We start from the raw sequence: 26165 nt of genomic DNA, 5'->3' as shown, positions 1-26165 counted from the left end.
TGCAGGGGCACTGGTTCGATCCCTGGCTGGGAAACTAAGATCCTCCTGCCATGGAGTGTGGTCTGAAAGTAAATAAAAATACAGGCCAAAAAAAAAAAAATTAAAATAAAAAAATGTTAAGAAGTCCCAGGTTCCGCCTGCACTCTGGGGAGTCGTGGGGGTCTTGGTAGAAGCTGCCAGATCAGATCAGATCAGTTCAGTCGCTCAGTCGTGTCCGACTCTTTGCGACCCCATGAATCGCAGCACGCCAGGCCTCCCTGTCCATCACCAACTCCAGGAGTTCACTCAGACTCACGTCCATCGAGTCAGTGATGCCATCCAGCCATCTCATCCTCTGTCATCCCCTTCTCCTCCTGCCCCCAATCCCTCCCAGCATCAGAGTCTTTGCCAATGAGTCAACTCTTCACATGAGGTGGCCAAAGTACTGGAGTTTCAGCTTTAGCATCAGTCCTTCCAAAGGAATCCCAGGGCTGATCTCCTTCAGAATGGACTGGTTGGATCTCCTTGCAGTTCAAGGGACTCTCAAGAGTCTTCTCCAATACCACAGTTCAAAAGCATCAATTCTTTGGCACTCAGCTTTCTTCACAGTCCAACTCTCACATCCATACATGACCACAGGAAAAACCATAGCCTTGACTAGACAGACCTTTGCTGGCAAAGTAATGTCTCTGCTTTTGAATATGAGGGGACCAGCATCACAGCTGATTGTGGTTCCCTACTGGTGGAGTGACCCAACCTTCATTCCTAAGTCTGGATTAGCAGTCCTACCTGGATCGGGCTGTCATTTCCCATGGATGTTTCCCCATCCTGATTCTGCTGTCAAAGACCAGGCTGCCTTCAGGATTAGGGCACTTTCCCCGCTACCGGCAGGCATCTTAACCCTGCATGTACCCCAACCTCTAAAGCTTTTTGCTGCCGGGAGTCAACACAAACCCTGAGCCCTTTACGCACTGCAGGAGAAATCTCACTGGGAGAATATGTGTGTGTTAGTCGCTCAGTCGTGTCCAGCTCTTTGTGACCCCATGGACTGTAGCTGGCCAGGCTCCTCTGTCCATGAGATTCTCCAGGTAAAAATACTGGAGTGGGTTGCCATGCCCTTTCTCCAGGGGATCTTCCAGCCCGACCCAGGGATTGAACCCATGTCTCCTGTATGGCAGGCAGATTCTTTACCATCTAAGCCACTGGGAGAATAACCAAGCCCAAATCAAACCCCACTCCAGAAAGCTTATTGATTTAGGGGTTGATGGAAGAATCAAACCTTTTCAACCGAATTTAGAACTTGCAACCTAGGTCTTTGAAACACTGAGTTTGGTGGGAAAAAAACCATTACCAGAGGAAACCCACAGTGTGGCAGGAGCTATGATGGGCAAAATGTGACACGGCTGAAACGCTGTTGGGAGAATGAAATCATCAGGGCAAATGTCGTATGGGAAACTATGGATCCCCGTGAATATGAGTTCAGTAAAATGAAAATAAAAGTAATAAACCAGAAGATTTCCCTGGCGGTCCAGTGGTTAAGACCTCACGTTCCAACACAGGAAGTGAGAGTTCAATCCCTGGTTGGGGAAGTAAGATGCCACCTGCCTCAAGGCCAAAAAGCCAGAACATCAGCAACAGAGGCAATATTGTAACAAATTCAAGAAAGACTTTAAAAAATAAACAAATTACAAACAGGTTAACCTCACTTGGCATAAGACTGGCCAAGAAACTAAACCAACAGAAGGAGCTTCAATCTTGAAAATGATACAGTACTGATAGAATCCCGCCAATGAGAATGCTTGTTACTGATAACAAGAGGTCAGAAGGCTGGGCCAGGCATCGCACTCTGCCCCCAGGGAGTGCCACACTGTTCCCCCAGCAGGTGGGGGCCCTTCCACAGGGGTCCCAACACCCCCATCACTGTCCCCCTTCCCTGGGATGAAGGGTGCACAGCTGGAGCTCCCATGCCCCGTGGGGCAGATGCTCCTTTGTCAGGGGCCATCAGGCAGGGTGACGATGCAGGGTGCTCAGGGCTGGAGTGATGACAATGGCCTGGGGCAGAGGTCTGGGTGAGAGGACTCGTTGGGCCTGCCCTGGGCTCCTCTGTGAGGACAGAGGTTCCCCGGGGCCTGCCGGGTTCTGAGCTCAGGAGCCGGAGCCAGAGCCGGAGCTGTGCTGGGGACCTGGCCCGGCTCGCTCAGCCCTGGGGCAGGCAGCCTGGGCGGGGGTTGGGGGGGAACGGTCAGCTGAGTCCAGTTGATGGGAGGCTGAGGAATGAGGAGAGGCCAGGAAAGCGGATGGGGAGAGATGACTGCTTATTGAGCACTTACTGTATACACCCGGCACCTGACGGCAGGCGTCCAATACAGGCCTATAAAACCCCATGCAGGAGATCACCGTCTGTCCACCTTGCACTTGAAGACAGGCCCGGGGAGAGGCGCTCCAGTCCCAGGCCACTCCATGAGCAGGTTGCAGGCCCGGGTCTGTCCGTCTGTCTCTCTGTGTCTCCAGAGCCCCCCTTGGGCCCATGGCCTCCCAGCCCAGTCTTTCCCTGGGATCCTTTCTTACAGATTAAACGCCCCCCACCCCTCACAATTATTCCCCCTAATGAAAGCGCCCTTGTCTTTCCCGGGACGTGCTCTCTCTCGGGAAGGGCTTCACTCCCCTCCCGCCCTTTGTCCCAGGCCACAGCCTCCAGGCTTTCCCAACCTGGGCTCGGCCACCTCCCAACCCCCTCAACTCCCTCCCGCACCCCCCATTCCCACCCCCTCCCTCCCCCCGGCCCCGTCTCAGGAGGCCCCCGGTGAGGTCATCCCTGTGTCAACAGGAGCCGCACAATGGGGCCAGGGTCTGTCTTTCTGCTGAAGAGGGAGACTGGGCTGCGGGAAAGAGGCAGGAGCCGGCAATTACAGGTCCCACAATGGGGCGCCGTCAAGGGGCCTCCGTCAATTAGAGCCGCTGCGCAGGCAGGGGGCAGGGGAGGGGTCGGGCGCAGGGGGCCAGGCAGGGCCCAGGAGCACCAGGCCAGGTAGGTTATTGTTCCTCCGTTCCACACTCGGTCATTCATTCATGTTCATGTTGTCTGAGCACCTACTATGTGCTAACCCCCCAGAGGCCCAGCCAGCAAGGTCTGGCTCTGACAGCAAATCGCGGTAGGGGAGGCAGACAGTAGATAAGTGTGCGGATACGTGCACGTGTGCCACGCTTCCCGATAGACTCAAGCGCCACGAGGGAACTAAAACAGCAGGAAATCGTAGACAGGTAGGAGACAAAGGCGGCAGGAGTGCCCAGGCAGACAGGGCAGGCTTCCTGGAGGAGGTGACGTTCTGGCTGAGACCTGGGAAGCGAGACCTGGCCAGCTACGCCACAGCTGGAGGGAGGCGTGTCCCAGGCAGAGGATACAACAACAAGTCCAAAGGCTCCGGGGCAGGAACACGCCTGGTACGCACAGAGGTCAGCAAACGGCTGATGTGGGACGGGGGACGCGGGTGATGGAGCAGACAAGGGGGCTGTGGTGTGGTGGGGGTGGTTCTCATCAGCCCCCAGCGGGTGTCTACACACAGCTGCTCCCACCTGGGCTGTGGGTCGGTAGCTTGAGATGAACCACTGTGCGAGGAGTTGCACCACTTGTGCGTGCTAAGTCGCTTCAGTCATGTCCGATTCTTTGCGACCCCCTAGGGCCGTAGCCTGCCAGGCTCCTCTGTCCACGGGATTCTCCAGGCCAGAATACTGGAGGGGGTTGCCATTTCCTCCTCCAGGGCATCTTCCCCACCCAGGGATGGATCGAACCCGCGTCTCTTACATCTCCTGCTTTGGCAGGCGGGTTCTTTACTGGGAGGTCCCCATTTACACCGTGGAAATCAGCCAATGCTACACGACGGAGCTTTTCCCCCCAGAAGACCCACCGTTGGCAGTGAGCTCGGGCTGAGCCAGGGGCTTTCTAAACACTGTACCTGCCCTAGCTTATTGAATACCTAGGATGGCGCCACAAGGTGGAAGTTAAGAGTAACCTCACCACGTGGTACAGCCAAAGAGAAAGAGGCCCGAGCAGCGCAGCAACTTGGGCGAGATCCCCCAGCTGGTGAGCGGCAGGGCTGGGGGGTGGGGTGGTCTGAGCCAAGGGGCTCCCGGCCCCTTCTCGCAGCTTCTGTTTTCCCCTGGGTAGGAGCCCAGCTTGAGCACACGGCTTGGCACAAGGGCTGCTTGTTAAAGGGATGAGGGATGGGGCGAAGTTTGCTGGGGGAGAGTGTTGACAGCGGGTCAGCGGGCCGATGCTGCCAGCAAGAGGCCACGCCAGACAGGGAAGTGGGATGAGGCTGGGGCAGGGCTGGGCGCCGGGGGCTGGCCGGGCGTCCCCGCCAACCTGCTCACCAGGTCGCTCGAGATTGCGTGGACTGCTTCCCCAACAACGAGGAGACAGGGTGCAGCCCTCCACCCACACGTGGTGCACGCAGCGCGCGGGGGGAAGACGAGCGTGGCTGCACCAGCGCCGGGCTGCTGGGGGCATCAGAGCCAGACACGCAGCTGGCACCAGGGCGTCTGCCCCTCCGACGCCCCACAATCTCCCCTCAGCCTCTGTTTGCCATGTAAACACCCAGCTTCCTGCTGGAGGCTGCCTGGTCCTGCCCGCCCTCCCTCGGTGTCAGGCGAGAAAGGTGGGCAAGTCCACTCGGCTCCCGCGGGCCTCCTGGATCCGTGAGCCGCCGAGTATTCAGAACACAAGCTTCCAAGGGTCAAATGCGGGCTTCCCTGCTGGCTCAGTGGTCAAGAGTCCACCTGCCAGCGCAGGAGACAAGGGTTCGATGCCTGATCCGGGAAGATCCCACGTGCTGCCAGCAACTAAGCCAGTAAGCCCCAACAACCGCGCCTGCGCTCTAGAGCCCGGGAGCCGAAACTACGGAAGCCCACGTGCCTAGAGTCTGTGCTCTGCAACAAGAGACGCCACCGCCAGGAGAAGCCCGTGGACAGCAGCAAAGAGTAGCCTCCACTCCCTGCCACTAGAGAAAGCTTGAGTGCGGCCCCGAAGACCCAGGTGGCCAAAAATAAAGAAATAAAATTATAAAATTGGAGGGCCATCAGAGTTGTACCTGTGCACGCATGACTGCTATATCGCTTCAGTCGTGTCCAACTCTTTGCCACCCTGTGGACTGTACCCGCCAGGCTCCTCTGTCCATGAGATTCTCCAGGCAAGAATACGGGAGTGGGTTGCCATGCCCTCCTCCAGGGGATCTTCCCCACCCAGGGATCGAACCCGCGTTTCCTGAGGCTCCTGCATTGCCGGCGGATTCTTTACCACTGGGCCATCGGAGAAGCCCCAAGGAGGTCAGCTGGGACAGCGTGACAAGCTCCAGCTGATTGAAATAAGTCAGGCCAGAGGGTGCAGGTACGACCCAGGCCACACCAAGCAATGGTACAGGCAAAGGCAGGCAGGTGGAAAGGACTGGATCATATTTAAGGGCGTCACTGGGGCCCTGGAGGTCCCACAGCACCCTGGTTGACTGTTGTATTGGAGCATTCGAGTTGCAGGCTGCTCTCTGCTGCCAGCTACCGAAGGGCAGAGCCTGCACTGGTTCTGTCTTTATTTCTTTGGTTGGTTCTTTTTTTTTTTTTAATACTGATTTATTTGTTTGGCTGCCCTGGGTCTTCGTAGCTGCACTCGGGCTTTCTCTAGTTACAGGCAGTGGAGGCTGCTCCTTGTTGCGATCCACAGGCTTCTCATGCTGGTGGCTTCTCTTGCTGCATAGCACAGTCTCCAGCCTCACGGACTTCAGTAGTTGAGACGCATGGGCTCCATAGTGGTGGCACACGGGCTTAGCTGCCCACGGCATGTGGGATCTTCCTAGACCAGGGATCGAACCTGTGTTCCTTGTACTCCAAGGCAGATTCTTAATCCCTGGACCACCAGGGAAGCCCCTCTCTTTGTCTGGTTCTTTTTGGTCCAACATCCAACCTAAGCAGGGCTCCTCTCTCTCTATGCCAGCTGTCTGTCTGAAGTATTAATACAAACCAAGCCTTACAGTAGCCCCAGGAGATGGTGCATAAAGCCCATTTTACAGATGAGGAAACAAAGGCTCTGACGTGGGGTCCAGACCTACCCAAGGTCAAGTGGTAGGGCCAGGATTTGAGCCGAGCCCCACCAAGCTCCAGAGCCTGTGCTGGCATCGGGAAGCCACGGCACCTCCGGAATGGCCCCCGATCTGGGAGCCCACCCGTCCTCAGGCCTCCTTCCTGATGTGCCGGGGTGCAGCAGCTACTCCCTGAAGCCCAGACACAGGTGACCAACCGGGCGGGCATCCACCAGGCCCTCCTAGGCCTCACGGGGGCCGCCCTCACCTCTGAGGCCTCCTGATGAGGGCAGGGCGGAGGCAGGATGGGGCTCTTCCCGGGTTCGCCAGGGAGGCCTAGAGAAGTCACTGTGGTCAAGCAGACAGGGCTGCCTTTGCCTTCCTGCAGGGGCCCTCCTTTTCACTTTTCGCTCTGGAAAGAGGGCAGCAGGGGGATGGGAAGGGTGGCAGCTAGCCCCCTCACTCCTTCCACCTGTCAGCAGGCTGCCCAGAAGAAGCGGATTTGGATTGGCAGAGGGGGACGCGAAGGCTCAGAGAATGCAGAGGGTCTCCCCGGAGGCGATCCTGGAGCCAGGGCTGGGGTCTCTTATCCTCATTCGAAGCCAAGGGCAGGGGACAGTTTCCTGAGACGTCTCTGTGAAATCAGGGGTCCGCCTGCCCAGCCCGCAGCTGCCTCCCCTGGGCACAGTCAGGATAAGGATGGTGGTCCTGCCTCCAGGAGCCCCACACAGCTGTCCTGAAGGGCCCGCCACGTGTCCACCACGAGGAGAAGTTGGGGAGCCCACGAGGCCCCGTCTCCTGGCCCTAGGCTTCCTTAGCCATCAGGGCCATCCATCAAGGCCCATCCGGCTGACCATTGGCTGGCATTTGGGGTGAGTGTTGTGAGTGCTGAGGGGGGGCTTGGACCTGAGTGATGGTCAGGACTCTCCTCTGAGCAAAGGCCACCCTGGCTGAACTCCAAGGGTCGGTCAGGGGCTGAACGGAGAGCATCCCTGCAGAGGAGAGAACCTCGTCCAGATTTCGGATGGTCACTCTGACGGGCTGACTTGACTAATTTAGACAGTTCCAGAAAAGACCAGGTGGATTCCCAGCCTCAATGTCCTGATTTGTGATGGGGAGGGCTGGACAACCCCTGCCCCTGAGTGAGGACCCCTCCCTGCCTCTTGTAGCCATGGGCTGGGGCTGGCTTCCCACCCTGCTGGCCTGGCAACCATGCCTGAGGCCACACATGGGGTCTCAGGGCTGTGTGAGCCGGGGCAGGTCACTTAACCTCTCCGAGCCTCAGCTTGCGCCCCTGTTCAGCCGAAACAACAGTATCCACATCACTTTTCACTGCTGAATCCTTCTGTTTACAAAAGGGTGTGGCACAAAGTAGGTGCTCAATAAATATTTTTGGAACTAATGAATCAGCATTGGAGGATAGGACTGAATATTCCATTCTTAGCACAATGCCTGGCATATAGCAGTTCTAGATAAGCAATAGCTTTGTGGCAGGTTTTTAAAAAAATTTATTTATTTTTAATTGGAGGATAATCACTTTACAATGTTCTGTTGGTGTTTTTTTCTTTTTCTTAACCAGGGGGAGAGGACTGAGCTAGCACGCAATCTCAGAACCAATGAGAAGGAAGTTGGTAGATGCATTTGGAGAATAGGGTGGAGTAGGGCATGGAACAAGACTGGAAATTTTCCTAGGATCAGGAAAGGCAGACTCGAAGGCCACAGCCAGGAGGCTGCACTCTGTCCTGTTCAGTTCAGTCACTCAGTCGTGTCCGACTCTTTGCGACCCCATGGACTGCATGGGGTCCTCCCTGGACAGGCCTCCCTGTCCATCACCAATTCCTGGAGTTTCCACAAACTCAGGTCCATCGAGTTCGTGATGCCATCCAGCCATCTCATCCTCTGTTGTCCCCTTCTCCTCCTGCCTTCAATCTTTCCCAGCATCAGGGTCTTTTCCAGTGAGTCAGTTCTTCACATCAGGTGGCCAAAGTATTGGAGTTTCAGTTTCAGCATCAGTCCTTCCAATGAATACGCAGACTAATCTCCTTTAGGATGGACTGGTTGGATCTCCTTGCAGTCCAAGGGACTCTCAAGGGTCTTCTCCAACACCACAGTTCAAAAGCATCAATTCTTTGGTGCTCAGCTTTCTTTATAGTCCAACTCTCACATCCATGCATGACTACTGGAAAAACCATAGCTTTGACTAGATGGATCTTTGTTGGCAAAGTAATGGCTCTGCTTTTTAATATGCTGTCTAGGTTGGTTATAGCTTGAGAGCAGGGGAAAAGGCCCAGATGACTGGCGATGAGCAGAGTGGTGGTGGACACCAGGAGGGAGACCCTGCCTGGCCTGAGGAGAGGGCCAGGAAGCAGGGAAGCAGAGCCGGCATGGGTGGAGGCCCTTTTCCAGGAAACTTGGCTGAGAAGAGAAAAGAGAGGTAGTAGCTGGGGGGTGATGATGGAGGGACAGCGGTCTTGTTTCATAGGTCAGGAGAGTTGAGAAGATATAAATGCAGGTGGTAAAATGCTGGTCCACTGGGGTGCCTGAAGCCACAGAAAAGGGGGTACTGACTACAGGGGTCCGTGAATGAGGCAGAGCTGGAGGGGCAGTCCTGGAAGGGGGGATTCAGGAAGGGCTTCAGCTTTGGGTTTAGGCCAGTGGTGGTGGGGGGGGGGGTTCTGTGGCTGAGTGGAGTACAAAGGCTGGCCATCTTCTTGGGGGTGGGGTGGGTGGGTAGAGGCTCCAGAGAGCTGTGGGGAGGGGCCAGGTCTCTGGGGAGAGGGCATGGTGGAGTGTGGGGGAGCTCTGCTGGACCATGGTGAGTCTGGGTGCAGCTCCAGACCCCAGCCTGCAGGGAGCTGACCGCCTCTGTTGTACAGGGTGGGGCGGACCTGCCGACTGAGGCCGTGGGAAGGTCACAGCCCAGCAGGTTCTTGGAGAGAGGCAGGTAGATGATGTCTGTAGGGCCAGCCCTGCCCGGGGGCTGCCTGGGGCCCTGGCTAGCATTCTGGCTCATCAGAAAGAGCACACCATTGATTAGTGATGTCTGCTCGGAGCACACGATGGAAGGGGAGGGCTTGAGCCATTTCTGTGCTGCCACCCTTGCCCAGGCAGCAGCAGAGAGCCGGCGGCCAGGCACGGAACACTGCTGGGACTGGTGTCGTTCCACCCCACGCGAGGACTCAAGGTGTGACTCAGCCCCAGTGCCTGTCATCCGTAAACTGGAAATGATAGGGCCACCTGTACGGGCGATCATGAGGGTGAAAGTCATGATGTGTGTGCTCAGACACAGCAGCTTGTGTCGCCTCTGTGATGGGCAGAAGGAGCAGGGTGGAGTCAGGGAGCCTGGGGATGGGAGTCAGGAGGGACGCTGAATGAGCGAGGCTCCACTGGGGTGGGGGCTTGGGGCACACGTCTTTCCCTTCCCCTCGGCTGTCCGCAGAGCATCGTCACGGATGGAAGCACGTGGAGGGTGGGGCCGTGAAGATCTAGACAGGTCCTGGATACATACTGGCCAGGTCACCCAACAGGTGACCCAACTTCACTGTAAAATAAGGTAAGACAAGGTGATCGTCCTGATGAACTGGAGCAGTGAGATTTATCAGCAGGCCCGTGGCCTCTGGCATCGACCATCCTGGATAGTTCAGTTCAGTCGCCCAGTGGTATCGAACTCTTTGCAACCCCATGGACTGCAGCATGCCAGGCCTCCCTGTCCATCACCAACTCATGTCCATTGACAGAGAAATCAATGGACAGAGAACTCATGAAAGTCTGTTTTCAGCTCCCTCCCCTCCACTCCTCCACTCTCCTTTCAGCGAGTATTTATCCTTCACCCTCAGCTGAGGACAGGCTATCCCTGCTCTTATGATTCTTTCTCAGTCTGGTCCTAGTCTCTTCTTTGTACGGTACGGCAGTAGGGTGAGGTTGTGATAGAAGGGCACAAATATCTCTCCCAGCTTTGGTGGCTCTGTTCAAAACTGCTCTTAGGAAGGGGCTGGGCACATTCAGACTAGAGTGTGAGTGACTGCCACGGCAGCAGCACAGCAGTACTTTGCTGGCCTCTTCCCTCCCTGCCAACGCCAACCTAGGAGCTGCATTTGGTCTCAGTGCCAGTCTTGTGGGAAGAGAGAGACTCGTCCAAAGAGGGTGAAGATGGGCAGGGGTGGGGTGTGGCCAGCTTAGCTGAGGGAGGGATCGTTGCAGGACACGGGTGTGAGTCTGGGAGCCGTGGGACTCAGGGAGATTTCTGCTGATGGCCCCAGGGCTCCTCAAGGCCACCCTGGAAGAGGGAAGCCGAGGGTGCAATCCTGCAGGTGGGTGGGAATCGGGGGAAAAGCGACAAGCTCCACAGAAGATAAAACCTTCTGACAGGTAAGAAGACCCCAGAAGTGGAACAGGTCCCTGGGGAAGTGGGGTGGGATGGGCTTTGGGGACAGACAAGCAGAGGTGTGAGGGTCCTTGCAGGATGCGGGGGAGGGGGCTTCCTCCCCAAAGCAGGGGACTGTGGGGGGTGCATCGGCACAGGAGGCTGGCACTCCCGCCCCCACTGCGATGCCTCCCTGGGACTCTCTTTGCCTTTCACCAAGGAGAGCAGTCCCTCCCAGTGGGAGGGCATCGACAAAGCTGAGCGGGCTCCCTGGGGCTTGTCTGTCTAATAGACCTGCCGGCTGAGGGGAGTGGAGCTGGGATCAGGCAGCGAACAGCACGGACACACCAGTGGTCAAGGAGAGGCCGGGCAGAGGTCTCCCGGGCACTGTCACTGATGGGCACTTGCTGAGTCACGGCAGCACTAGCGCATTCACCGTCCTCACCCCACGTGATTGGCGCCACCTAACGCGGCAGGTATGTTTACCCCGGTTTCACAGGTGAGGCACCAGGTCCAGCACCCTGCCCCAGGACCCCAGCAGCAGGTCCACACCCGTGCGACCCCTCGGACCCTGCTCGCCCACCAGCACTGCGTCCAGCAGGTGAGAGGTGCCTGGAGGGAAGTGGGGCGGGGCTGGGGGATGTTGGCCTGAAGCCCCAGTCCCAAGTGCTGCTGCGCCCCAGGCCTGCTTAACTCTTGATCCCCTCTCGGAGGGAGCCTGGATCCCATTGCTGGCCATGGGCTGAGGGGGAAGGCAGAGCAGGTACAGACCCGTGTGGGCCCGGGAGGGACAGGTTGCCTAGGGAAGTCCATCCTGTGTGGCAGGGGCCGAGGTCCCCCGACCCCCTCCTCCTCAGGATGCAGACTTAGGAGCAGTGGGGAGCCCCGGAGGTGTCCAATCAGGGGAGAGGGGTTCCTGACAGCACTGTGGGGCAGAGGGCTCAGGGAAGGCCCTGAGGTTGGGGGCTTCAACTCAGGAGGCAGCCGGACGACTGGGGGAGCCAGCAGAGGCAGGAGAGAGGGACAGAAGGTGGGCATGGGGGTGCCCAGGTTTCGGATCCTGCTGCCTTTGATGGGGGTGCCCGCTCTGAGCTGGTGACGGGTGCCTTCACCTCCCAGCTCTCTATTCCCCTGGGGCATTCATTCTAGGGTCTGGACCCACCTGGGGGCCCTGCTTGGTCCCAGCCAGGACTCCTGTGCTAGGACCAGCCTGGGTCTGTCCTGAGCATCCTGGCCTCCCAGTGCGGGTGGGGGAGGCAGAGGGCTGGATCTGGGCAGGACCTCTCTGCCCTGATCCTTTCCTGGGTCCCGGGAGCAAAACCCTGCTTCCTCCCTTCTTTCTTCAGGTTTGGCTCTGGCACTGCCATTGACTTGGCTCATCGACTTGAAACTGGGGCTCCCACTACTGGGTGTGGCACCTGGGCCCTGGGGTTCTTGTGAGGATAGGGTCCCCCCCGTCCCGGTATCCACAAACCCAAGCTGCTTTTGGTAGGGGGCGGAGCAGCTCCTAGACGGCCGACCCAGAGAAGGGAAGACTCAGGGCAGTTGGCCAGTGCCAGAGCTGCCTGGAGAGGTGTGTGAGTGCCAGCCATGGAGCCAAGCACTGCCAAGGGTGGAGGGCAGTCTGGGCTTCACCTGGCTTCTCCAGGAGCCCAGGAGGCATCTGGCACATCCACCTCTTTTCTGGGTGAGGATGCAGGACCCAGGGACGCTGAGGAGATCGAAAGCTCAGTTGGAGGCAGCCCGTGGAGCCTGCTGCGTCTCAGTTCCTCCCACCGCCTCTCCTGACTCCGTCCCGAGCTGGTGCACGGGTTGCCAGGATGGAGGGAGGAGACCCACATCAAGTGCCTGGGATTTACCTCCTATGGCCTATACATCAGGGAGCCCTGGGCATTTCATCTCCCGGGCCCCTCTTCACCATCCCTGTGTCCCCTCTTCCCTCATCCACTGCTGAGCGATCAGACCAGGCTCTGCCCACGCTCCCCGGACTCTACTCTGCGGCTACAGGGGTGCTGGGCGGGGTGAACCTCTGCCCACTCCTCTCTCTGAACCCCTCCCTTCATCACCCCAGGGTCCCCTTTGGTTCCTGCCTCTAGATCTTTGCTTACTTGGCCCCTCCCCCGAGATGCCCTCCTTCCTCTGCCCTTGTCACCAGGCACTGTCTGAGCATCTCCTCTTCATCTGTCCCCTTGTGGGGTGAGAGGTCCCCTGTGAGGCCCCCATGTGCCCAGCAGTGCATGGCCATTGCTAGTTTCCAGGCCCCACACCCTTTGGATCCCTTGCTCAGGGGCAGGGTCACCTCTGAGTCCCTCTAAGTCTCTGGCTTTGCCTGGCCCTGAGGAGGTGGCTAGGATATCTATGGAAGGTTATTGAATATGAGCTACCCACTGGCCTGACCTCTGTTGCACCCGTTTTTTCAGAAAAGGAAACCAAGGCTTTAGTGTTCAAGTGTGGTATTCAAGGGCCCCCAGGCAGTGCAGGCAAAGCAAGGGCAGGAGCCCTGGGTGGGGCCAGCTCCACCTTCTCCCACTTCTTCACTGTCTAGGAGGTCAGAGGACATAGTCTTCTGGGAAGGACCGGAGAAGTCTGCAGGGCCGGACTGGGCATGGCCAGGACCCTGGACAGCTCAGCAGAGCTCAGCAACAGCTGGCAGGGCTGGGACGGTCCCTTGATGTGTTGCGGGCCTTTGGTGGGGTTGGAAGGAGCTGGCCTGGCACCTGGCGGGGAGCAGGATGGGTGAGGGGGAGAGCAGGTGTCCTGGAGTTTGAAGATCGGCCTTGCAGTTTCCTTTTTATCACATACTAGCTGGACAGGCCTCAAATAATCTTTTGGAACCTCAGTTTCTTCATCTGTAAAATGGGCCTTCTGGTCTCCCTTTGCAGGGATGGTCGCCCCTACCTGAGGTCCCAGCCAGGCTATGGTGAGAAATAAGGCAGCTCTAAGGAATCTGGAAAAATTCTCTAGAAACACTAAAGGCAGCCAGTGAGGGGCGGGGCCAAGGGTGCTGGGAACCTAGGCCACCCACCTTAGTGGTGACTCGGAGTGGCACCAGGAACTGACCCCACCCTCAGGAGGCCTGTGGGCTGGGCACCCTCCTGCTCCCGCAGCCTGCAGGGAGGTGGGTGGCCTCCCAGGGCTTGGCCTCTGTCCAGCTCCTGGTGACTCCAGTCCTGGAGCAGCATCGCTTGGGGCAGGGAACATGATTCCTGAAGCGTGTCTTGGGCCCTCTGTCCAGTGACAAATGCCTCGCCCCCCAGGCCCATCTGCCAGGGGCAGACCCCGGTGGAATGATCGGTCAGGTGTCTGGAGCTCACTTTATACAAGGAACCCTTCTCTGCAGGCCCCTTCTCTTGCTTTCAGTCTTCTCCAGCATCAGGGTCTTTTCCAATGAGTCAGCTCTTCTCGGAGGATGAGATGGTTAAATAGCATCACTGACTCAATGGACATGACTTTGAGCAAACTTCGAGAGATAGTAGAGGACAGAGGAGCCTGACCTGCTGCAGTCCATGGAGTTGCAAACAGTCGGACGTGACTCAGCGACTGGACAACAAAAACAACAGCCTCTCTGCTCCTGGCTTTCTGAACGATGATCCGAGGGTCATGTGGGAGAGCACCCCGGAACGGGGTGGAGGACTCATCTGGCCCACAGCCTGCCTGAGGTCCTCACCTCGGGGCAGGAGAGAGCTGTGGGGTCTTCCCACATCTTGACGTTCACCTTTGAGCAAGTCCAGGAGTGAGCTGGGACATCACTTTTGTCCTCAGGCTGAGAAAACCACGAGGATGTGCCAAGGGCCCAAGCTAGTTGGTGGCAGAACTAGGTTAAAATCCAGATCCCTAGAATTGGTATCAAGAACTGTGACGGCGCTAACAGCCTCCACTTGCTGAGTGCCACCGGGGCACTGGGCCCTCTAGCTGCACTGCCCTTGAGTTAGAAATTACTGTACCGGCTTTACGAAAAAAAAGGAAGAGACTGAGGTTCAGAGTCACAGGTTGTAAGTGGCAGAGGCTGGACTTGAACCAGTGGTTCCATAGTTGGGGCAGTCCTCATAGGCTATACCTGACCCTAACCAGAGGTGGGAAGAGTCTGGGGGCTCCTGACAGGGTGGCTCTCCCACCCACGGCTCCGGGCTGAGGGGAAGACCCAGGGAAGGCCCACGCCAGATGGCTGCATTTGAAACTGACCAGCCTTCAGGGTCCAGATAGACCTGAAGCAGCAGGCGGAGACCTTGGAGGGGCGGAAGGGGGGAAGATGTGGGGATGCAGGGTCAGGCTTCACCCTTCCAGCCCCAGCTTGGGTCACCTCCTCCAGGGAGCCTCTCTCAATCCCTCTAGCCCATGCTAACTCCCACTTCCCCTAAATCCTGGGGCTTCCTCTGTCAGGGCGATTCTCAGGGCCTGACCCAGCTCCTGGCATGCCACAGGGGCCCACTGAACATCTGCTGAATAATGACTGTTTCCTACGGGCTGGCTCTGAGCCAGGCACCATGGAGGATCTCCTCTGCCAACAAGGCAAGTCCTCCAGGGCCTGTTACTTGCCACACCTCCAGCTCACCCCAGCCCCTGCCCTACACTGCCCCCCTCACTCTGCTCACTCCCCAGCCTGGACGCCCCTCTCTCCACTCCTCATGATACTCTGATGATTTTAGAAGAGTTTGAGACAAGATAAAGGTCCCATAAATGGAGTTACGAATCACCCTTCATGTTATCCCCAGGGTTGACCTGTGGCTCTACAATACTACCGAGCTCTTTTTCTTCCCCTCCTTTCATTTTTCAAAACCCAGAGTCAGGGGCCTGCTTCCCTTGTCCGCGGGATGTGTGATGACCACGGACACATTCCTGCCACGCTACATGCCAGCACCAGGATCTCGCTACTTAATATCCCCTGGACACACCTTAAAACCGATCCCCTCTGGCTGGGCACCTGGCTTGTTTTGGATAGGGGGCTACTATAAATAGTTACTGCCCCAGACACCTTCCTGGAAAGGTGGATTTCTTGGCCAGCGAATATCACCCCCACGCTCTTTGGAGACTCTATGGCTTGGCACGGCTGGTCCTTCTGCTGGGTTGTCCTTATCCCATTTATCCTCATAGCAAAGCTGTCTTCCTTGGAAACATGCCTGTCACCTCTTTTTTTTTTTAGAACATATATATTAAATATTTATTTATTGGGCTGGGCTGGGTCTTAGTTGTGGCATGTGGGATCTAGTTCCTTGAGCAGGAACGGAACCCCGGCCTCCCGCATTGGAAACGTTGAGCCTCCACTACCGGACCACCAGGGATGTCTCGCACATCACCTCCTGCTGAAGCGTCGCTGCTGCCCTGTTCTCAGCTGCCCTCTTCTCTCTGGTGTCATGAGCATCTGCTGACCTGCTTCTCCAGCGGGGCAGACAGCCTACCATCTCCTGTTTTCCCCTCCGGCTTCCAGCACATAGTAGGGGCCTGGGAAGGACTTCCCCGCTGAACGAGCCATCCCCTGGCTGGTTGGCAGTGCGGGATTGTGTGGTGTTTCTATTAGTCTCCATGAACAAGTGCCACTGTGTTATTAAATTTTCCCAAAGCAGAATGTCTGCTGTGTTTGCCAGATTGGTTGCTCTTTTAGGAGTGGGTCTACCCTGCCCATCCCTCACTCCTCATTCTCCGTCTTTCAGAGCCCATTCGCTGGGCACCTACTGAGCTCCAGGCCTATGGGACGCAGTGCTGGGGGCCGAGGCAGCCTGACCCCCAGCAGGCATAGCCGGGACTAGGGTAGGTATGGGTCAAGGTCAGAGCTCAGTGCCTGGGACAGGGTGGGGCAGGTGATGCCAGGCCCCGTAAAGGGTGGGGACCTTATGCTTTGACTGGAAGGAAATGGTAAGTGTTGGGCACACAGTCGGTGCTCCATAAACGTGTATTGCGGGAAGGTAAGGGATGCCGTCTGGGAGCTGAGTGGAGGGCGGGTGGGATCAGAGGAAGGGAAGAAGCTGAATTTGGAGGATGAGTGTCACCAGAATGTCTCTACTATCGCCCCAAGACCAAAACTTCTCCACCAATTCTCAACCACATGTCCCCCATGGTCTGCGAGGTCATGAACAAATTGTGGCTTTGTCCTTGGCTGGTAACGGGTGGAGTCTGTTGGGCTACTGAGCCCAAGTCCTGTCTCCCAGGCAGGTACGCTGGACTCCTGGAGACACTGTGCTCGGGAAGCCTCCATCCTGAGGGGAGGAAGATGCACCCGGTGGAGTTTGGGGTGCTCCTTCATGCTCCAGAGTTGGGCAGCTGAGCTGCAGGAGCTGGGAGGCTGTGTGCTAAGTGGAGTTGAGGTCAGTAGACCTCATCCTTCACCTGCTTGTTCCTTCACTCACTCACTCAACACTGGCCTTGTCCCGGGTGCTGGGACACAGAACCTCTTGCTCAGAAGCCTTCAGGGGCACCCACGACCCGCTGGGCACGGCATTCAAGGCCAGCCTATGGAATGCTCCAGGGGTCCGCGCCTCCTTGCCCTCCCCACCCTTCTTGTCCTGGCCTCTGCTGTTTGTGCTCTCAGGAATGCCCATCAGGCCCCTGTCCCCTGTCCACACTCTGCCCTTTCTCCCAGGCCCAGTTCCAGGCCCTCTTCCAGGAAGCCCAGCACCATCCCCCAGGCTGGGCCTCTCTCCTTATCACCCAACATTTGGTCTGGAGTGGTCTCTGGGTTTGTCTCCCCTTTGGCCTTTCATGGATACCCCCTGCATCCTTGGTCACCCAACACAGGTCTGGGAGACACACAGTTCCCAGGACAACACAGGCCCCTGGTGGATGCTCTAGCTGCCTGAGCTGTGGAGCTGACAGTGGAATGATCAAACGTTCTCCTTGACAGCAGGCCTGTGCTTTAACCTGGGGTCTCTTTCCTAAATTTCCAGGGGACGCTGCCACTCTTCTCCGCCTGGCCTGGAGGGCTTGCCTTGGGGCTCCGACCCTCAGAGGGCCAGGCCTACTCAAGCTGGGCATCTGCAAACGTCAGCATGGCTTCGGGGGCCCGAGAAGTATCATGGGGGGACACTGGGGGGAACCTGCCTTCCAGGACTGGCCCCAAAGGAGAGCGGGTGACCTGCCATCTCCGTGCCCACCCACCACATTTCACCTGTCCCTCCTGCTTGCCCAGCTCATCTTGTGTTTCTAGCCCAGACTCCGCCCCAGAGATACTCTGCATTGATGTTCACAGACAAGGAAACAGGGGAGGGGTGACCAGCCCAGGCCCTCCTCAGCCGGCCCCAGCCCAGGCCTGCATCATCTCCCTCTGCAATCCCAGCCTCTCCCCTCCTCTTCAGGGCTGCCTGTGCATGTTGAGTCGTCTGAGCCGTATCCAACTCATGACCCTATGGACCGTAGCCCGCCAGGCTCCTCTGTCCATGGGATTCTCCAGGCAAGAATATTGGAGTGGGTTGCCATTTCCTCCTCCAGGGGATCTTCCCGACCCAGGGATTGAACCCAAGTCTCTTATATCTCCTGCTTTGGCAGGCGGGTTCTTTACCTCTAGCACAGCCTGGGAAGCCCAGGGCTGCCTGAGCAAACTCTAAGGTAAAGCCGGTCAGGTGCTCCCACTCAAAGACCTTCGATGGCTCCCAGTGACAAAGCCTACCCCTTAGGCAGGCATCCAAGCCCTTCAGCTCTGGTTCCTTCTCCTCCCCCTCCCGCCCACATTTCCTCTTTCTCCAGCTCCGAGGAAGCTGCCATCTCAGATATGCGAAGGCCCTGCCTGGAATGCCTCGCCCATACCTTCTTTCCATGACACCCACTTCACTGGGGGGTGTCCGCCTCCAGGAAGCCCCACTGGGTAGTGGCTCCCACTTCCCCTCCCTTACCTGCCCTGCCCCTGTCTGCCTCTCTCCCCAATAGGGTGTCCTGTCCTTGGGGATTGTGTCTGAAGCTCTGATGAAGGCAGAATGCCATGTGAGTGTGCCAGGGGAGGGGGACCCACAAACCTCTGTTGGGGTGCCTTAGATGGGCCTCCTCACCTCTCGGTCTGGGAGGCCCCAGCCTGACCTGTGCCCTGTGGCCACCAGTCTCCACCCATGGCAGGGGTGAGAGGTCATAAGGGACCAGTCCATCTCCTCAGGGTGGGCCCACCAGGTGCCGCTCCCCTGTCTCCCCAGTGAGTCAGAGCCTTCTTCAAACCAGGGGCCAGGTCCTCGGATCCGGCCTGATGACTTGCCCGCTCTGGGTTAGCTTTCCGCTGGCCACCCATTGTACTCCGGGTCGGGGACCTGAGACCCCCAGAGGGAAGACATGGGGACGCCGGAGGGGGACCAGGCCTACGCAGCCTAGGGGCTGGGGGTCCACATCTCTCGGAAAAGGGGGCGGAGGAGGACTCGCAGACGCCCGGCAGGAGGGGTTCCGGGCGGGGTGCCCTCGCGGTCCTGGGAGAGGGTCCGGGCCGGGGGCGGGGGGCCGCGGCGCCCCGGAAGGAGCCGCGCACGCCCCAGCACGCGGTACCCGCCGCGGCGGCCTCGGATCCGGAGGTGAGCGCGCCCCCGCCCCGCTCCCCGCCCACCCCGCGCGCTGCGGGGCCCGGGGGGCCGGGGGCGGGCCGGAGAGGGGCGCGGGGCGAGGCGGGGCCGCGCCGGCCCTTTTCCGCAGCGCGGGCCCCCTCCTCCTCGCCGCGCCCGGGCCCGCTCTTCCCCCTGGGGCGGCGGGATGCGGCGCCGGGCCCGGGCGGGGGCCGCGGGCCGAGGCCTGGCCGGCTCGGCGGGGGCCCCGGCGGGCGGGCGCGCGGGGCCGGGGCCCGAGGGCGCGATCGCGCCCCTCCCGGCGCCGGGGCGGGGGGAGGCGGGGAGGAAGAGGGGGAGGGCGGCGGGCGGCGGCGGGCGGGGGAGCCGGGCAGGCTCGGAGGCGCGCGGCGGGCAGGCGGGCGGGCGGGCGAGGGAGCGGGCGGCGGGGAGCCCCCCGCCCCCCGAAGGAGGAGTCTGGCTCCCACTTGCTGCCTCGGACGCGCGGCTAGGCGGCCGCCGCCGGAGGAGCCCCCGCCCCTGCGCGCCTCCCTCCCCGGAGCCGGGCCCCTGCCTCCCTCCGTGCGCGCTGCTGCTCGCGGCCGCCGCGGCCGCCGAAGAGGAGCCCGGGGCCAGGTAGGGCTGGGGGCGGGCGGGGCGCGGGCCGGGGGCGCGCGAGGGGCGCGGGGCGCGGACGCCGGGCCGGGCAGGGGGTGCGGCCGGGACCCTCTCCGGGCGCGGGGTGACGCCCGCGGCGCGGCGCAGGGGCGCCCGCAAAGTTACTTTGGCTGCCTTCGCCGGGTGCCGGCGCCCTGGCCCCGCAGCCTGGCTGCTCCGTGGGCCGAGCGGGTGCCGCGGGGAGGGGCTCGGCCGGAGCGCTGGACTTCGATTGGGGCCGAGGGGTCAGCGAAACTTTTCCCCGGCTCGCCGGTCGCTGCTGGCTGCTGGCGGAGTTGCTGGTGGAAGAAGCGCATTGGTGGAGTGCAAGTGATGAGGATGGTGATAACAATAGCAGCCCCTCGACGCTGAGAGCCTACTGTGCGCAGCGAAGCCCCTGCTGGTGCTTGGGGGGCCCAGGAGGCGGGGACTGATGCTGATCCACTGGCCACTTTGGCTCCGCATTGCTGGAAACTTCATCCATCCATCCACCCACCCAGCCATCCACCCATCCATCCACTCATCCGCTCACTCATTCCGCACATATTTATTACTGTCTGCTCTGTGCCGGTCGCAAGGGATTCAGTGGCTACCCAGGCAGGTTCCAGCCCTCGCAGGCAATATTTCAGGGGCTGCTCAGGCTAAGCAGCAGTTCTGCCTCTTGTGTGTTTCTTCTGGTACTTGTTACAGGAAGGTGAATTCTCACGCCAGTCTCCCTTGACCCGGTGGAAACAGAAGAGGGTCGGTTTGAGAGCTGATGTGTCCAGGAGTCTGTTGTGTCCAGGCTTCGTGTCCTAGACCCCCCACCCCCTTTCCTCCATTGCCTCCCCACTGGGGCTGGGCGCCTGGGCTGGGATCAGGAAGCCCCACTCTGAAATTGGCCCCCAAGGCCACTTAGCTGTCCTCTCTGGGAAGTCTTTGCCTGGGTGCTGGGGGCTGAGCTTCTCCCATCCCTTGGGGGCTTGGTTGCCTTTCCCTCCCGGATTCTAAGGCCCCTATTGAATGGCCCAGAGGAGAGCTTGTTAAGTGGCAAACAATTATGAAATTAAACCCGGGAACAAAAGTGGGGTGGTTGGTGAATGGTGAGCTGGCTCCGCAGGACTTGAATGGTGGTGGGAGACTTGTTAGCAGGGCTCAGCCAGGCTGGGGGCAGGGGGTTTGACACTACCATCGTCCATATCCTGGCTGGTATTTGCAACAACAGAAAAATGCACCAACTTCACGAATAATTTGTCACATTGCCTAAAATGCTTGGGGGATGTCGGAGAGGCCACCGGCTGACTGCCACGTTCAAGTTGGAAGCCAGGCTTCCACCCATGGGAACCAATGAACTGGGAGGCTGTTTGGGGAGGGGCTGGTGGATTTGGCTGGGCCGAGGCAGGCCTCTGGTGGTGGGTAGCACACCGGGGCTGTCGAGCCAGCTGGTGGGGATCGGGAGGCATTCTGGAGCCCGGCACAGTGTCCGTGGGGACCGCAGTGTGAGAGTCGTGCATAATAAACTGTGCTTCATGATGCCCGGCTCCTTGCAAATTGGCTTTCCGAGTGGCAGCCCCACAACACTTGTAAAACCTTTTTCCTTAAGATGGGTTTCTGCGAAATGGTTACATCTATTTGAGTGCTCACTCCGTGGAGGTCCATTAATTGGCTGATGGCTAGTCAAAAGGCGATAATCCAGTCACAGTGGTTTAATCGTGTCTTTGGAAGTGGTACAACATGGGGCTGCCTTCCTATTTATTTCTCAGCCCTAGGAATTTCCGAAGACCTGGATTGAAGTAGACCCCTATGATGCTGATGTGGACGGACGGGCTCAGATTTTGTCACCTACCCGAGGGATGTCATATCTCGGGCACAGTTGCCGTATGAACACTTAAAATCATTCATATACACCCTAACCCTTAGGCTGTGTTTATGGACAAATAGGTCTAAGTAGAGGTAAGAGACTATAGGGTCTTTCTGTTAAGACCCTAACTGTCAGGATTGCAGTGACACACAAATGCAAGAAAAGCCTGCTTTTTAAAAATTTCCCGGTCCACCGGTGAGACTATTAAATCTTCATCCGATGAAAGCAATTTAAATTCATTTGTTTTCCCTTGAACTTGCTACAATCCCTTGCAGGCTCTCACCTGCAAGGACACATCTCTCTCAGGACACATCTCTGCACTTGTTTGAAGAATTAAGCATGGTAGCAGGATTTCACCGAAGAGTAGCGCTCAAGGAGAAAAACCAGCATTCTGGGCGCAGGTTCCGGACTAGTGGAGAAAAGAAAACCCTCCCTGAAGTGCAGTCATCTTTTAATCTATCAAAATGATTTCATTTTTCCAATTTCAGGCCCGTGAACCAATCACGAATAGCAGGGCAGAGGAAATTAATCGGCCAGGCAACGACTTTTAACAAGTAAATATTATGCACAGAAAAACACGCAATTAGTGGAGGTTAGTTAATGCCTTTTAAGTTTCGGCGGCGAGCTGCCGTTAGGGTGGAATTTCTGCGTTATCGCTGAATTGTCTGTCAAAAACCTTCAGTGTGACAATGCGACATGTCTCTTCCATCGCCCCTCCCTCTCCAGAAACAGAAAAGGGACCTTTTCTAGCATCACCCCTTTTTCATTCTTCTCTCTGAGATCTCTCCATTCGGAAGTTGGTGTTTACCTTTGTCTGTCTGCACCTCTGGAGTGAGGGGTCCTGGGGAGAGGGACACCCCAGGTGTAGGAGCCCGGGAATGGAATCTCAGGCTTGAGCTGTGCCCGCTGATCACAGTGGAATCTCGGATGAGAGACAGGCTGTCCTGGGGTCTTCCTTCCGGCCAGACGTCTTACCCTCTAGGATCAGTGTGCCAAACACTTGCTGGGCAGGGAAGAGACGGGGGTGAGGGGAATGTGTCCCATAGTGAGAACCGCCGAGCCTGTGCTAGTTCATCCTGAAGGCAGTTCTTCCCTGCAACCGTGTTTCCTGGGGTGTCGACATCCCCCAGGTGGAATGAAACCACCAGCTAGCAAGCATCCTCTCCAGACTGCTGCTGACGTTGTGTGACCTGGAGCTGAAGAAGTGACAAAATTGTAAAAAAACAAAAGCAACCCTAAGGGAGAGAAAAAAAAGAGAGACCCCCTTTTTGGCAGGTGGTGTTGGAGAGAAGGTATATATAATTTCTTCATTAATTTGCTGTGGTTCTCCCTGCTGATGTGGTCATTCTGCTTCCAAAACAGATACTTTATTTTGACCCTGCCCCCCCCCCCCCCAAACGAGATAAGACTCCATTGTGCTTTATTTCCATTTAAAGTATCTGTGACTGCTAAGGGCAGGCCAATCTCATGATAGACAGTCTTAGCAAGTTGGGATTATGTATTTTAGTTTTGAACTCAGGTAGTGGCTCGAGATGTCCTTTGGTCTTTCTATACCATTCTGTGAATTACTGTTCCGTGTTTCTTCTTGGATGTGAACTTGGCCAGCTTGATGTTAGACTTTGGTTGTACATCAGAGGCAGATGCAGCAACCGAAACAAGAAGTCACCCCTCTGGCTGATTGCGATATGCGTTGAGTTCAGAACCAAGAATTGACCAGATCCCTCTCTCCACCACCCCAACCCCAAACCCTGCAAGTTTGCTTCGATTGCACGACTTCACATGTCCCTCCCCTCCTTCCAAGGATCTGAGGCTCAGCACTGAGACACATGGAAAGACTTTTGGCACCACCTGTGCTAATTTCATCACTTTCGGGAGAACATGAGGCCTGATTCACGTTTCCCCTTCATTTCATTCTCCTGCATTTTCCGACAGTACCGCAGCCTGCAAGGCTGCAAAATATATGGCACTGGCTACCTGAGAAGCGTGAGCTCTTCCCCGCACCCTGCCTCTCCCCCTTCCCAGCGAAGCGCTTTGGCATTGCGGTGCTCATGGAAAAGGCAGCCGGTCCCTCCCCCACCCTGGGCTCCCTGCACAAAGGGGCGTGTGTGGTGGGGGTAGGGGGCACACAGAGAACGGAGTTTTGCTTTTGTTAAGTTTGTCATTCAGACACATTCGTTAATTGATCATACTTTTGGAGGTTTCATCCTTAATTGCAGATTCCCGCATGATCACACACACAAAAAAATGCACTTAAGCTGATCATAAAAATGGCAAAACCCCAATCTCCGACTTAAGTGTAGAATTACCATAGTGCCGATTTGATTATGCTTCAGTGACATCTGTTTAATAGATTTCCACGAGAACTGTAAATCCACGTTTACTTTCTTTGCAAATCGTATGTGAACGCCGAGCACCCAGGACCGCCCTGCTGCTCCCCCTCCCCGCCACCGTGTGTGCCCCACACCCCCAGGAATGTGGAGTGTGACTGGATGGATACGTGGGAAGGGGACGCAGAATCCTGGTTTTTTCACGTGTACCTCTTTTTTCCTTTTGTGTGTGGGTATGTCTGCGTGCACGTTTGAAACGAATCTGAGCAGCTTTCCACCTCAACCCCACAGACTCGCGAATCTCCAAATGCTTTATTTTGAAAACTAGGACATAGCACTTTGCAGAAGAAAAATCAGTCCATTCACCGTTATTTATGTGATTGCTGATCGGCTAGATGGATATAGAAAGCACCAAGAATTATAATAATTTATGGAGCGGAGCAGTGGTTTACAAACATTATTTCTCAACCCGAGCTTTGAGGGTTTCTTTGCTTCTCGGGCCTCGTTGGGTCCTATGGGAATGGAGGATATTCAGAATTTGAAGACCAGCCGGGTGAACTGACTGTCTTCCTATCTAAGGTTCAAGGAATAAGTGAGCAGCTATTTGTGGCAGACAGGACATGATCCAGTAAGTAGCTCTCTTCATCATTCTGAAATAAAAGTACATAATTGGAAAATGAAGCGGCAGCGGCTGCTGGGGTGGGGGGCAGCGAGGAATTAGAAAGTGTAATTTAAAATCATGTAGTCATAATTCAAAACAGGCCCGGCTAAAAGGTTTGAAAGTGGTAAATGCTTTAAAGTCACTTGTGGTCGGTCCTTTTTCAAGGAATATGGTCTAATTTTCATAGTATTTGTGGATTCCTTCATCGACTTAGCTCATCAACTTATTCAACGTGGCTGCTAATATCAGCTGCAGGCCAGCGTTCCCCAACCCTCTTGGAATCCACAGTTCATGAAGAAGGAGGAGGTCAAATATAAGAGCTTTATTTTCGGGATATCAGGGGATTAGGTCTGAATTTTTTTTTCTTGCTAGGCTGTCTGTCCCTTTTCTTTTCCTTTGGGTTCTTGCGGTGTTTCTTATTTTTACCTTTTCTGATATTTTCAACTACTGGCTAATCAACTGCGTATTTGCTGGCACGAACAAAATAAGGGGGGGGAAAAACAGTTTAAAAGTGATTTTTTTGAGCTCGTGTGGAAGCACGGCCTATAAGAGAATCATCCCCAAACCCCCACTTTGGTATTAATACTCTTCTGTTAGATTCCATTTCCCCAGCGTTTTGCCTGGGGTGGGAGCCACGACTTAGGAGGTGGTAGCATGGATTTTCTGTGACACTTTGCCACCTTGCTACTAAGCTCTCAACTAAAGCATCAGCGCCTTTGGCTGAGCTGACTTTCTCTCAGCATCGCTCTGGGTGAGTGGCCGGATCCAATCGTCTGCTTGCTGGGCTGCCCCCTTGGCGGGCTGCCGGCTACCCCCAACTCAAGGTCCAGGGAGGAGAGGCGTGGGAGCGAAGACGGGGTTGGGATCCTGCAGAGGTTTTCCAGGTGTTGGGCTTTGTGGGAACGCTGCTGCGGTGCAGTCTCTCCCGGCAGGTGTTTCTCAGGGGCGTCTCCTGTTTAATGGATAGTCTCTCCTGTGTGGTCATTGATTGTCCTCAGAATTTGGGATTCAGGACAATATAACATTGCCCTGGCCTCACAGTTACGGCTTTCTTGTTCTTCAATCGCCAAGTCGTGTCCAACTCCTTGAGACCCTGTGGACTGTAGCCCTCCAGGCTCCTCTGTTCATGGGATTTCCCAGGCAAGGATACTGGAATGAGTTGTCATTTATTTCCTCCTCCAGGGGATCCTCCTGGACCAAGGATCGAACCCGTGTCTCCTGCATTGGCGGGCCGGTTCTTTACCTCTGAGCCACTCCGAACATGCTAATGCTGGAGAGAGACAGACGTTGGTCACCTTAACAGCCTCAGGTTGGCTTTGATTATGGTGACCTTTACCCTTCGTGACATTTTCAGCTGTTGAAATGGGGACACTTTTGAGAGCCGGAGAGAATGCTGGTCATAATGACTGACGGGACAGCAGATGTGAGCTGAGACTGTCCCGGGCCCGTCCTGGCTCTGAGGAGCCTGTGGACGTGCTGCTCAAGCCTAGTGGAAAAAGGAAGCTATCTTGGGGCTGCCGATCGGCGACCCTGGCAGCACAGTGGCTCGTAGATTCCCTCTCGGGCCCGTTGGGCAGATTTGGGCTGCTGGGATCACTCAGGTCTCTCCTTTGCAGAAAATCCACCTGCTGTTAAGATGCTCTTTTTTGGGGTCTTGGGCACATGCTGGTACGTGTAGGTAGGGGCCTTCTCGGGGCCCCCTCCCCCCCTCCCCTCTAGGGTCTGAGTTGCCCCGTTGATCTGTCCAGCTCCTCCTGCTGGGTCCCAAGCCCTTCAAGGGTCAGTTTCCCATCTGAGTCATTTGGGTCCCAGAACAGGATCTTCCCTCT

General features: G+C 57.0%; 1 protein-coding gene across 3 annotated transcripts in view; it reads left to right on the top strand.

The window, feature by feature from the left end:
* The first annotated feature begins 18863 nt into the window (after window positions 1-18863).
* The window catches only part of MPPED1 (metallophosphoesterase domain containing 1), an 82920-nt gene continuing 75618 nt past the window's right edge, over window positions 18864-26165 (top strand). The window contains exon 1 of one of the 3 annotated variants that reach the window (XM_027540569.1): window positions 18864-18884. The gene's annotated coding sequence lies outside the window, so the exon portion shown is untranslated. Of the gene's footprint in view, window positions 18885-19340; window positions 19488-22743; window positions 24304-26165 lie in introns of those variants that run through there. The other 2 variants (XM_027540567.1, XM_027540568.1) reach the window with 2 other exon arrangements.

This window comes from Bos indicus x Bos taurus, chromosome 5 (genome assembly GCF_003369695.1).
Source record: "Bos indicus x Bos taurus breed Angus x Brahman F1 hybrid chromosome 5, Bos_hybrid_MaternalHap_v2.0, whole genome shotgun sequence".
NCBI classification, from domain to species: Eukaryota; Metazoa; Chordata; class Mammalia; order Artiodactyla; family Bovidae; genus Bos; species Bos indicus x Bos taurus.
The sequence above is the reverse complement of the archived record's forward strand: the minus strand, read 5'-3'. Positions and strand labels throughout refer to the sequence as shown.